This window comes from Triticum urartu, chromosome 7 (assembly GCF_003073215.2).
Source record: "Triticum urartu cultivar G1812 chromosome 7, Tu2.1, whole genome shotgun sequence".
Classification (NCBI taxonomy): domain Eukaryota; kingdom Viridiplantae; phylum Streptophyta; class Magnoliopsida; order Poales; family Poaceae; genus Triticum; species Triticum urartu.
Window position 1 is genome coordinate 189,727,827 of NC_053028.1, and position 13,894 is coordinate 189,741,720.

Genomic DNA, 13,894 nt, shown 5'->3' on the forward strand with positions numbered 1-13,894 from the left:
TTAATACAGTTTTGCTAGAACTCATCTAGATGAGATATAATTTGGTCTCATTCATCTTTTATAGCCATTGGATGTGATGCTATATAAGATGCGTGTGTGCTGATGTGGGTTGTATTTGTTCTTGTGCAACGAACTGACCACTGCATGTCATGTTTGATAGTATCAAGTCATTAAAAGCATACAAGCCCCACATCTCTTCTTGGTTGATTCCTCTATTTATGTCAAAAAATAAGAAACAAGGTGAGAGTTAATGCACCACGCCTATGTGTTTACTATTTGGTTTTCGTAAGATGACTTAATACTCACCTAGACGGAGGGAGTATTCGATTTGACAGCGGGCGGCACAGTTCCCGATACGGCTTTAATGCAGACGAGGGAGGGAGTAGTGGTTCCCGATATGTTGAACCACCAGTGCATCCTTCTTCAATTAATGCATGAGGGAAGTAATGGGAGGAGGTCCGGGAAAAGAGGCTGCACGATGTGAATGCAACGCAGTTTGCCCTCATTGCCCTCATATAAAGGCGCCCCTCCATTCCAATGCATCTACCACATCGTACGCACCTAAGCATTTGCCTAAGCACCTACACTAAGCGCAAAAGAGCTCACTCCAGACCCATGGCGGCGATGCTCGTGAGCGGCCAGCGGCTGCGCCAGATGGTCCACGACACCGGCCTGCAGCATGGCGCCGAGGATCGTCTCCAGACGGTGTTGGAGACCGGCTGGTGGATGACCGCCTTCGACGCCAACTACGACTCTCAGTTGGACCAGATGATCGTTGCCACCAGCAACAAGTTCACCGTCCTCAAGAAGCTCGCGGACGACATCGCCGTACTCCTCCAGCCCGCGCGCCCGGGCTCCTCATTGCCTGCCACCCTAATCGGCCTCCATGGCCGGAACCTCTTTCAAGCACTGGTGGCCCTGCGACTGCCCGCCGACGCCATGAAGAATGCCCACCTGGAGGTCGTGCTCGCCGCGAGGCGCCTCGCCCTACAAGAATTCGTCGACCTACACATCCACATGTACGAGGAAATTGTGTACATAGGTATCTACAAGGCCAGTGAGGACGTTACGACGTTGGCCTTCCTCAACCAGCTGGAAGCCTTGGATGCCTTTGCTGAGAAGCACCTCGACCTCGCCACAAAAGCCGCCGCTCCTTAGCCGCCGGTCGGTGGCCTGGCGCACTAAGTTGAGGAGGAGGAGGTCGTACGTTCGTGGATCCATCTTTCTTATTGCCTTCTGTAACCACCACTGCGATCGCATCATTGTGGCCTTAATTCTTATTGTGCTGTTGCATTCTCATTCCAGTGAATACCGACATGTGCGATCCCTTTGCTTAATTATATGCATCACTGTAACTAGTACTCCATCCGTCAATTTATAAGTTGTGCTTACCTTTTCCATCAACTTCATGCAATGCGCGGGCATCTTGCTAGAAACACTAGAATATGTTTATATAATCCGTATGTGATAGTCCATTTGAAATCTCAAAAAAGACAAATATTTAGGTACGGAGGGAGTAATATATTAGGAGTATATCAAAACAATAGTTATTTCTTTCAAATTTGTGAAAAAATACTACTATTCTACTACTTTGGATCCGTCGCAACGCATGAGCACATTGCTGGTAAAAGGAAAAGGCCTGCCGTGTTTGCGTCGCACCCCCACACGCTCGGGAATCGGGAGTACAACACGGCCCGTCTGGCATGACACATGGCTTAGGGATGGCGTGTTGCCTAGAATTTTCACTTTCATGTGGGACCGCCGTTGAGCAAACCGACACCCGCCCGCCGCCGGATTGGAAAAAAGAAACGAGGGGAAGATCTAGCTGTAGCACGGAAGCCAAGAAATTTGGTGTCAGATGGGGCTCGTTGATAGAGTAGGAGCATTCCGTACTAGTACTACTCCTACTAGTACCAAGTTTGTACTCCTAATACTATATTACTAGTACTACCACTATACAACTAGTAGGTACATGCACGACACAACATCGTAGGAACAAAAAATGGGAAGATCTTGTTTTGGGTGATTTATCTTTTTTTCAATCAACGTAGTATGAATAATATGATGTGGGGGGCACCCATGAAGCTTATGTGGCTTGGTTGCATGGCTACGGAAGGTTAGAGAAAAATAAATAGATAATGTGTTTAGAGTGCACTCCACTAAATAGATATATATACTTTGGATCCATTGCAACGGACCAGCACATCTATATCTATACCCCCTATATAGTGTGTGAAAAACTTTGAAAGTTGGTCGTTGGATGAAGCCAATCCGATGGTACAAAGATGGCAAATCCGAGCACTACTGGCCGTTGGATATCATCCACCAGATTCTGCCACATGTATAATCTAGAAGACTCCATGGTTGAACTTAACTCATGACTAAGGGCCTCTTTGATTCATAGGATTGCAGAAACACAGGAATAGGAAAAAAGTAGGATTAGAATGGCATGTTCATTGGATCCCTATAGGATTTGAGTTTGTTTGATTGTGTCACATGAAAAACCAAGGATTTCTTTCAAGAGGTTGGAGTGCATGTTAGAATTCCTGTGAAATGTAGTACAAATGAATCCTTAGGAAACTATTCTACATGATTCAATCCTATGAATCAAACGACCAACGTAGGAAAAATTCCTAAGGATTCTAATCCTTCAAAGATCCTATGAAAATCCTTTGAATCAAACATACCCTAACTTTGCCACAGCTAAGCTTAGGCAAAGTTATTAGTTCTTCAAAACGAGAGAAACAAGTTGGCAAGCCGAAGGGAATCTTGCCACATTTTGTGTGTGTATGTCATGTGGGGCCTTAGTGTGGCTTGCCTAAGGTGTGGCTTGAATCAAACACTCGCCTAAGTTAATCAAACTTGCCTAACCTTACATTCCACCAGATTTTGCCACATGTTAGAATCCAGAAAGCTCCACATGTAGAAGCATAATGCACAAACCACCAGAATCTCATGCGTGCAATGCACGTGTACCTTACTAGTACTAGTTGGTAGTAGTAAGAAACAAATTCCATTTTTGGCATGAGCTCGTACTGCGGGAGCACCACAAGGCCTGCCGTAGGAGTTACATTTCCCTCTCGGGGCCCACAGGACCGAACTTCAGTGGCTTAGTGGTAGAAACAAGAAACGTGATGGTCGTCGTGGTTCAACTTCCATGGACAAGCTGTCATGTCTGCTGACACATGTATATCAAAACTAGAGTGTTTATATTTCAAGCACGTGAACAAGTATTATTCTACTACTATGGATCCATTGCAACGCACGGGCCAGCACATTGGTAGTAGTAGTGTCCATCTCTATCTCTAGAGGCCTTCCCTCGTTCATCCTTTTCTCTCACAAGATAAAATACTCATACAAATGCATCTTGATGTTCTGTGGAACGCACGAGGATGTTTCCTTGGGGGTCTCTCCAGCGCGGCGTGGCCGTAGTTGTAAGTTGACGCCCCTTGAGATGCCGACGTTGAGGGGCACTCGGATTTCTTCTGATGAGCAGGTAAGATGAGTTTGATCATGTAGTAAATGCATTCTAAAGACTACTTCCGTGTCCATTTCCTAATTCTCCCCCTGTCCACTATTTCTAAGGTTAGGCTCGGTGCGAGTGGAGATTGGCTTGCATATGTACGGGAGGGTACCAACATCAATTTGCACAACATTTACAATGGTGAAACCGTTCCCATAGAACCTTTGTCCAACATTGGGATCAGCCATGCAACGGGCCACCGCATGAATTGGTACGATGGAACCACGGTGAGATTGAATAAGATAGCACGAACCTTGCACATGGCGGTCAAAGGCGGACCATGCTGTCTGCGGCCGATTTGTTGCCGTACGAGTAGGAAGACGTTGTGCTCCTTTCTAACCGCATCTTCGCGGTGACAAACCAGGGGACTTATTTTGTATGGGACACATCCTACGATATAATCCCTCTCTCCCAGTTTATTTGTTTTGAATCTTTTCGTTTTATAAGTTTCAAATTCAAATTTAGAGCTCCCCATCACATGTTGAGATTACAATGTCCATTAAATCGTTGCATGCATGTATAGTAAAGAAACAAATCTCGAGTTTGGCACGAGTTCGTGCTGCGGGAGCACCACAAGCCCTGGCGCAGGAGTTACATTTCCCTCTCAGGGCCGTCGGGACTGAGCTTCAGCGCCTTACTACACCTACCTTTGAGTCAATAACATGTGGACCCGATAGGTGACCGGTCCACATGTAATGCTCCCGTAGGCAGAGGGGCAGTGGGGCCAAGAGGGGTGAGCCGCAGGTCGGGGGACGTGTGGTTTCATGGGTTCGAGCGGTGTCATGGGAATCGCGGGTGGCTGTGGTAGAAACTTGATGCTCGCCGCATTTTAGGTGGCCCACATGTCATGCACACAAAGGCAGAGGGGCGGTGCGGCCGAGAGGGGTGAGGCGCACGTCGGGGGGGGTGGTGCCGTGGGTTGGAGAGGCGTCGTGGGAATCGCGAGATGAAACGTGATGGTCGCCGTAGTTGAACTTCCATGGACAAGCTGTCATGTCTACGGACACATGCACTGCATACCGATCACTGGAAGGAGTAGTAGAGAAAGCTATATATGCGGATAAATAGTTCCTTATAGTCAAGCGGACCCACGCTACTACTCTGTTCCAAAGACATGCACACCATCGAAATAGTCCATCTATATCAATATACACCGAGGGGGAATAATTTTTTTTACAAGAGAGGAAATAGTTCATCCATCCATAATGCCCTCCTGCTGGTGCAGCCTTTTCTTCTTCTTCTTCTTCTTCTTCTTCTCATTCTCTGTGGGAAACGGCTTCACAACAAGCTCTTTGGACCTTGCAGCTATCTCAAAACTCACATGGGCATCGAGGGCAGCATATTTTATCCGCTCGTACGTCAAGGGATAATTCTCCCATCCAGACGACCTTAATGCCACCGTCTGGTCACCCTTCTGAAGATTTGTACCGAGCACAAAATTTGCTACGTCGAATAGGGATGGTGTCTGTTTATCACAAACTTCTACATGAATTTTGATTCTGGTTTGTAGGTCAGCGATGCTATTCAAATCAAGGTTGTACGGCTCCAGCTTCTGTTTGTCCCCTTCGATGGCTGCCCCATAGAAGTATACGTCCTCCCGAGACAAGAAATCGTGAAGCTCACCTGGTATGGAGGGCGAGTGTATGATGTGGTAAACCAAAACATCATCTTCGAAGCACAGTGAAGGACGGCGGCGCGCTGGATCTTCCCAGGGGCACGCTCCATGTACTCTGCGTCGAGACCGATGACCCTCGTCTCTACCTTTTCGAGGGAGTTGGATACATTGTTGATCCACTGCCGAACAACCCTTGGGTGGACGGTGACGGTGGCAACTATGTGCATCGAGCCTTCGACGAGGACATGTTGGATGCTAAAAATCTGCATCTCGATCTCTATCGCCATTTGGAACCGCTGGAACGGAGGGCTATGGTTTGGAGAATTAGGATTAGATGGCTAGTCTAACTGAAGTAGTAGATGATTATTTAAAGAGGTTAAAACAATGTGAACGCAGTGGGGTTTGGATGCAAATGAAGACGAAGGGGAGGTGAAGAAGCCGAGGAGAATCGGTTCCTGATGGAGAAGTAAATGGGAGAAGTGGCATGCAGGCAGTTGATTAGACGACTAGGTAGACTAAACGAAAAGGCTATGTGGGTAGACTGATAAGTCGTACCTGTTCGTGTATGTGCCCATCCTTCCTGATAGGTGGGACCTATGCAAACAGATAAAAAAATGTGTCGTAGTTTTTTTTGAGCACGTGAGTGGGAGACACAACATTCTTTGGTTAAGGAATACTCCCTCCGTTTAGGTGAGTATAAGTCACCTTATGAAAATCAGGTTTTCCCAAAACCTTTAGGCATGGAGCATTAACTTCTTGCTCGGTCCCCTCCCAGCCTCGTTAGCCAGTGTTCTCTTCCTCTGCTGCCGCGTTCTACCTTTCCATTTTTCCTCTTCTCAAGTGTGGAATGATCTGCATGCCGTCCTTGATGCACCAAAACGACCACTGCATGCATCGCGGCAGAGCGTTGATTGGGCATGCACGAGAATTTGGTTCTGCTCGCAATATGGATGATACCTGAACGATGAAGTGAACAGGCATGCTAGCACGGGAGACCTATTTACACTATACAATACTAGAGTACTCATCTACCTACTGGTAGTAGTAGTAGTACAACTATGGTACACTTGATGGTCAAAATACTATTCATCTGGTCCTCACAGTGAAGTGACAACACCCTGCGCCTGACACTAGTCCAGGAGGCGTGTTCGGGTTACCAAAGTCATCCTCACCCTGTGCACAGTGCAGTCTGTCACCACCACTGTACAACACATTGGCGCCTCACCTCGTCTCCCTCTCAGCTCCCATAGCACCACTCCATCTCCATATCCTTCTCCGTCTCCATCTCACTGTGCCCCCGTGTACCGTCGCCTCACTCGCCTCCCCAGTACCATTATTCCCTCGCTAGCCACTCCAGCACCGACATCCTTCTCCCCCGTAAATCAAGCCCCCTTCCAAACTCCACCATGGCCGAACACGAACTGCGCAGCATCCATATGATCCGCGATAGGATCAATCTCCCCAGTGACATCCTCGACCTCTGTTGTTCGTGTATGGATATGTTGAGCGCCCTGTGGCTGGCTGCATGCTCGAGGGACATGCACACGGCCATCGTCGAAGCGAGGCCTAAGCTTTTCAAGACACCCTGCTTGCTGCTATCTGGTCTTGCAAGATTGGCTCACCATGATACAGAGGCGTGCATGATGCCCCTCGACTTCAATCCGATCTCCATTAGCCGAAACTTCTTTGCAGGTATGTAGTGGGTCGCCGTACATCATTTCCCTCGACATTGATCTGATCACCATCGCCTGAAACTTCTTGGCAGGTATGTACTAGGTCGGCATGAACTCCCACTAGATGGCTGCCTTCAGAGAAGACGGTAAAAAGTTGGTGCTCGTGAACTTCCAGACCTCCCATGAGATTATCCTTCCTCCGTTGGATTATATAGAGTATTACCATCGCGGTCCAAGTCATCTAGATTAATACGTCAGTTGGACGGACCTTGTTTTGCAGAAGATTGTAATCTGCCAAGTGCCCACACGACATGCGAATTACGCAGACTTCAAGCTAATTGCCTTGTTCGACCGCGGACTCACCTATCTTTACGCCAGCGCCTTGTTTAGCTGGAGACAACTCGGCTCGCAGTGGATCATCGTTAAAGCTGATACACACTTCTGTGATGCTATTGAACACAATGGCATCATCTACACAATCGACAAAGCACATGGCACCACGTATTGTTGGGACGGCACGTGTAAGTTGTTTCCTCTCATGTTAATGATGACGCCATGACACTGTTTGAACTTTTTGTGATGATTGGCATATCTCTGTTTGAGCAGAATTTGAGTAGAACTATGGCAATGTATTAGAGACGCCATAAATCAGCTATATTTGGAATGAGTTAATTCATGCGATTGTGACCATGTCATTACAGCCAATTTGTACCCTGAATAATCAAACGGTTAGGAATATATGGATATTATCCTTATTTTACAGTAATCTATATACTACTACTAAATATGAGTGTGTATCAATGGCCATGTTAGTTTCCTCATTTTCATTATGTAGAAACATGCACCACACTGTTGGTTTCATCTAACCATACATTAGGGAAGTAAATGTGCATATGGAGAACTCTATATTTGGAAGTAGTGAAATCCTGCAATGCTTACCATGTGTACATACCTATATTCTCCCTTCAGCAATCAATGGCTAGAATAATATCCTCACAAAATTTTTGCCCACAGAACACGAGAATATAACAATGCATGGTCTGTTAGTTACCTTGAAGAATTTGTTTGTGAGGATAGAATATGATTACATAACATGCATGACATGGTAGTTTCCTGTGAAGAATCGATTGTGAGATAACATGAGTATAACCATGCATGGCACTTCTATATTTTCGAACCCAATATACATTTCCCTGTATTTTCCTCCCAGTTCCAACAGGGACATATCAATGTTGTTTCTTGCATTATCCTACTCATACTCTGAACAATGCTGATCTTACATTAACAATGCCTGTCCTTTTTGATATGATGCAGTGTCCCTACAGTTACTGCCCTTTGTAATCACACCACCTTTGCCAAAGACAGGGAAGCACAACTGGTTCCTTGCTCGATCAGACGACGACAAAAGACTGATGATCATTCGGACACATGAGCTGGAAAAGTTATATTGCAAAAACCCCACTGTATACAAGCACCGTGTAGTACATGAGTATCCGGACAGTGGTTGTTACGTCTATGAGCAGGATACCAGCTTGTTGGGGCCTTTAGGATTTTTTAGTTGGAGGCGGGTAAATAGCCTTGGTTCACACTCTCTGTTTCTCGGACTCAATTATCCGATTAACCAGGAGATCACCGTTGGCAAGGACCTTGATGGCAGAGAGGCTTTGTTTGCTATGGAAACTGTGTCTACACGACGAGCCCTAGGAGTTCGGGAGAAAACTACCCTGATTGTCAATGATATAGCCTACAACCAAAAGAAGGTGAGAATGACAAAGGCATCCGGATTAACTTTGATCCTTGGATGTCTCAATTACGACAGGCAGTGATGTAGTTCGAGCCTTCAGGTTGATAGGTAATTGGGCTGTTGCATCGAAAGGGTGGAGTACTGGTGTCTCCGGATCACAGGTCGCTGAAGCGGGGTTGCAAATTATTATGGTGTTGGATCATCTCTTCGAATGACTTTGTTGTCTTTGCTGCTGGTTCTGGATGGGTAGTTCTTTCTTTTGTTATGCATATTCCTTGTCATTTGGTCATCCTCGTCTATGTCACTCTTACTATGTAATAGTTGCTTCTGTTTAGAATGTCATTCTTGTCTGGATCACGAGAGTCTGAGCGCTGCAGATGGGTGCGTTTTGGTGGTGTAGCAAGACTTCTTATGAACTATCATGTCTTGCTGTTTATGTCAGTAGTAGTCACTAGTCAGTGTTTGAATGTTGTATATATCATTGTTTCGAACTATTTATTGTCTCGAACTACTGGTGGGCTAAATGAGGGCATCACCATTCTCCAGTGTTCAGAGTATATCTCCTTTTTTCAAGTTATATAATTTGAGCTTAGTGTCTTTTCGATGATGTACACTTGTTTGGGCCAGTGAGGTGTCGTTGAATATGGGTCGAGTAGTAACGCAATGCCAAACAGGTCAATTATGACTCTCAGGCCGGGCTCTCAAAAGATCCTGAAAAAAAAGGCCGGGCTCTCCAAAAAAGAATGAATAAGGACTCTTAGGCTGACATGTGGGCGCCATCGGTGTTTTCGTGCGCTTGCGCGCCGAGAGCATATTGGCGCGTGCTCGAAATTCATGCTACCTTTTCATCCGCAGTCTCCCGCCCCTCCCCCACCTCTGGAATCTCGATTCCTACTCCAGTTCCCCCAAATCCCCCTCCTGTACTCCCTGTACTCAAGCACACTATCATGTCACCGGTCAACGCGGATCTCCGAGCCAGAGATCCTGAGGTCCGTCCTGCCTTCGGTCGCTGCGTGCTGTCGCTCAACAGTGGCATGGCGGCGCTTGACGACCAGTTTGCCGGCAAAGTGCTGATGGGAACCATCAATGGCGACCGGCCTCCCGTCTCGCCGGATGACCTTATCAAAGCTCTCGGCATTGCGCATGGCATCCAAATAAGTGACTTGCTCATCGAAGTCTCTCTGCCACCGGTTGATTTCTTCGTCAGGTTCCGGACAACTTTCGACTGCAGTCGTGTGTTCGAATCTTCCCGGCATTTGTTCTGCGATGGCGCGCTTGTGAGCTTTGATCGGTGGCACCCAGGATGGGGCTCGGTGCCCTCTGAGCTTGAGTATTTAACAAAGCTTACCTTCCACGGCATGCCTCGATGTGCTTGGAACAACGAGTCCATGAATGAGCTTATCAACGACCTTGGAGGTGAGCTCGTAAGTATGTTTATTCCTCCAGACAGCTGGGCTCTGACGGTTATGGCATGGATGAAGAAGCCGTCCACCATACCAAAGGTGATTGGTGTTGAGATACCGGTGCACGAACCGGGGTTGTACTATTCGTCGCCACCAAGGCCGCCGCGGACCACGTTAGGGATGTACCTGTATCGAGTGTTCGTGCCTGTCGAAGAAGTGGTCAATCGATCAATCGAAGTCCTGCTGCCGCCGCTGGTGCCAGGGTCCGTCGACGACGTCCATTACAGGAGTCAATGTCAGACTTTCCCTGTGTTGCTCGGAACGATGGATGGCACAGGGCCTACTCCATCACGCAGCGGAGGCCACTGCTTCTTTGGGAGAGGAGGCAGGGCTGGCTGCCTGGATGTGCTCTAATTTGAGGTAACAACTGAATCTTGTCAGATACTAGTTAAATCCGAGCTATGGGTGTGAAGCACTGATGTGCCAGTACATTTGATTGTGACATGTTCTAATTTTGTACCTGAACTTTTTTAGAAAGGGTTGTACGTCAACTTAATGTGCTAGGAGAACTTATTGTGTTGTCTATCTGTTTTCTTTGCACAACATTCAAGATATTTCCCCGTCATTGATAAAGACGATGAACCGTTATGTACGACTTCGTTGGTTTGAACATAGCCCTTCCCGTAGCGATCCACTGCTTCCATCCTGATTGTGCCGCCTGCGTGAAATTTTTGTATGCAAGTTCAGTGTGCTATGATGTTCTATATGATTGTGTCAACTATATAAGTTTTTACCGAGTATCAGCAATGCATATGGCTGAAAGATGTATTTACGAGCATCGGTCGATGGGTCTCTCTCTCTATCTCTCTCTCTCTCACACACACACACACACATGCGCGCGCGCACACGCACAAGTGGGACCTGTTGAATTATTTATTTGCTTGTGACAGCTTTTAATTAGGTTCCAATGTAATCTAACTTTTTCTTAAGTTATTATTGAGCTCAGTGACTTCAAAAACTTCTACAGAAGCCTTGTTTGGGCCTTTCCAGCGTCGCTGAATGTGGGCTGAGTAACCATGTTAGGTTGTACTGTACTACACAGGCCTTTTTTCGCTATTTTTTCTTAAATAATACATTTTTTATTAATTTTCATAAATATTACGCTGGGTAAATTTTTTTCAAAAATAATACACCGTCCGCCCGCTGCAGGCCGACTGGGCCTTGTCGGCCCACAACAGGCCGATTGGATTCCAGTCGGCCTACAGTTGGCCGACTGGCCCCTGTCGGCCCACTGTGGGCCAACTGGAGCTAATTGGCTCGCTATGGGCTAATTGTTTTTGCAAAAGTGTTAATCATGTATTTAAAAAATATGTGTATTGTGACCTCATCCGCTCATCGTGGGCCCACTGTTGACTAAAAAATATGTTTTAAAAAGTGTTAATCATGTATTTAGAAATTGTTAAATGTGTGTATAAAAAATGTTCCTTATCTATACAATTTTTTTAATGTGTGTATAAAAATAGCTTTTTTTCAACATCAGCAATGCAACTGGGCCGACAATTGTACACAATATCCGGGTCAACTTGTTATTCTCCGCCCCGCTGGGCTGCAAACTTTCACAGGAGGTATGCATTAGGCTTAACAAGAAAATGGACTTTAAGAAATAATAAATGGGATGTAATTGTAATAACTAGACAGTTACTATGCACCAAACACGTAATTAGTTTGAAAAATATATTATTTTTGGAAATTTGAAATTTTTAATTTCATTACTTGTTGCGCGTGCAATATTTCGTTGTATTTTAACGTAATACAACTTTATTTTGAAATTATATTTAACCTGACTAGAAATTTCAGATACAAATATTTCGGATCCCATCAAAATGTGGGAATTTTTTTTTAATTCTGTTTTGAGCGGTTGTTTGAAATTATTAATCGTTGTCCTAGCTAGAAGTTGGGTTGTACTTTTAACAAATTGTAAATGGGCTGTAGTAAATTCCATTAGAATTAAAAAATGGGCTGTACATTCTTACAAATCGCAAATGGGCTATATGTTCTCTACCAAATCCGAGTTGTGGGCCTACTAAGTTAACGCGTACCAAGGGCTTTGTCAACTTAGTCAATATAAACGATTCTAGCTGCAGTGATCGTACGATGTCCATCCAACGGCCATAGTGCTTCTTCAACCTCTGATCTTCTAACTCCAGCCGCCCAAAGCAGCGCCAGTCGTGTCGCGTGCTCCTGCCTCCCGTGGCCGGCTGTGATGTCGCGGAGGCCTCACCGCCCCGTACTACTCCCACCGCTGGCCAGGCCATCCCTCTACTCACCCACACCCCCTGTTATTCTGCGGCGACGACAGCCTCACACTGCAGCCGAACCAGTGAACCCTCGTACTCCTCTCCACGCGGGCTTCCACTGCTGCGTCTTCCCCGGCTTCGCGTCGTCCCCTTCCTAGGCCTCGCCATCGTCCAGACCACCGCCCTGGTGCTCTCGGCGCGGCATGGTCAACGTGGTCAACGACCGACTTCCATGGGAAGAGTACTGTACGTGGAGAGGCTGACCGCTGGGTCCACGGCAGCCGCAAGGAAGTGCCTCCTTATTACGCGGAAAATAATTATTCCTCCACCTGACAGCGGGGACCCACCGGATGGGCCACCAGTATTTTGCGAAAAAAATTGTTTCCCCCTGACTGTTGGGACCCACCGGACGGGCCACCGTATTTCGCGAAAAAACGTTCCCCCCACTGTCAGATCGGACCCACCAGAAGTGCCTCCTTATTACGCACAAAAAAATGAATACTCCCCCGGCTAGCTGGGACCCACCTTGCTGGGAGGCTGACTCGTGGGCCTACTAAGTTGACGGGGACGAAGGGCTTTGTCAACTTAGTCAATATGAACGATTCTAGCTCCAGTGACCGTACGATGTCCATCCAACGGTCGTAGTGCTTCTTCAACCTCTAGTCTTCTTGCTCCAGCCGCCCAAAGTAGCGCCGGTCGTGCCGCATGCTCCTGCCTCCCATGGCCGGCTGTGCTACCGCAGAGGCCTCACCGCCCCTACTATTCCCACCGCTGGCCAGGCCATGCAGCGAGGGCAGCCTCACACCGCAGCCGAACCAGTGAACCCTCGTAGTCCTCTCCGCGCTGGCTTCCACTGCCGCGTCGTCCCCTTCCTAGGCCTCGCCGTCGTCCACCGCCGTGGTGCTCTCCGCGCGGCGTGGTCAACGTGGTCAAGGAACGACTTCCATCGGAAGAGTACTATACGTGGAGAGGCTGACAGCTGGGTCCATGGCCACAGCCCAGTTTTTTTATGATTTGCCAAGTAAGTCGCTTTGTCAGGCCTGTTGGGCTGCAAATCTTTCAAGACGAGGAGAGCTTTTATTCGGCTGGCCGAGAAAATGGCCCATCAGTAATGAGCAATGGGTTGTACATTTTCAAAACACATCAAACCGGCAATTAGTTTCAAATATCTTTTTTCATTTCAAGATTTTAAATTACATTAATTTTTATGCGTGAAGAATTTGTTGGATTTTATATTGATATACATTTATTTTTAAAATCAGTTTGAATGTGAGTCGAAATTTCAGGACTAAAAACAATTCGGACCGCACCGAAATATGCAAAATTTCGTATAATTTTTTAACCGTTGCCACAATATGGGCTGTAATGCTAACAAAAAGAATATGGCCTCCAAAAAAACCTTAAGAATTAGCAAATGGGGTGTAAATTATTAGAAATAATGGCAGATGGGCTGTATGCTATTTTCCACAGATTTGAGGCTTTCCTAAAAAAAGGTTGACGCACAAGAACTGACCGTTGGATGTCCATCCAACGGCCGTCGTGCTTCTTCAATCTCTGCTCTTCCTGCTCCAGCCGCTCAAACAAGCGCCAGCGGGACTGCCTGCTCCCTCCTCCTCGCGGCCGGCTGTGCTGCCGCGTA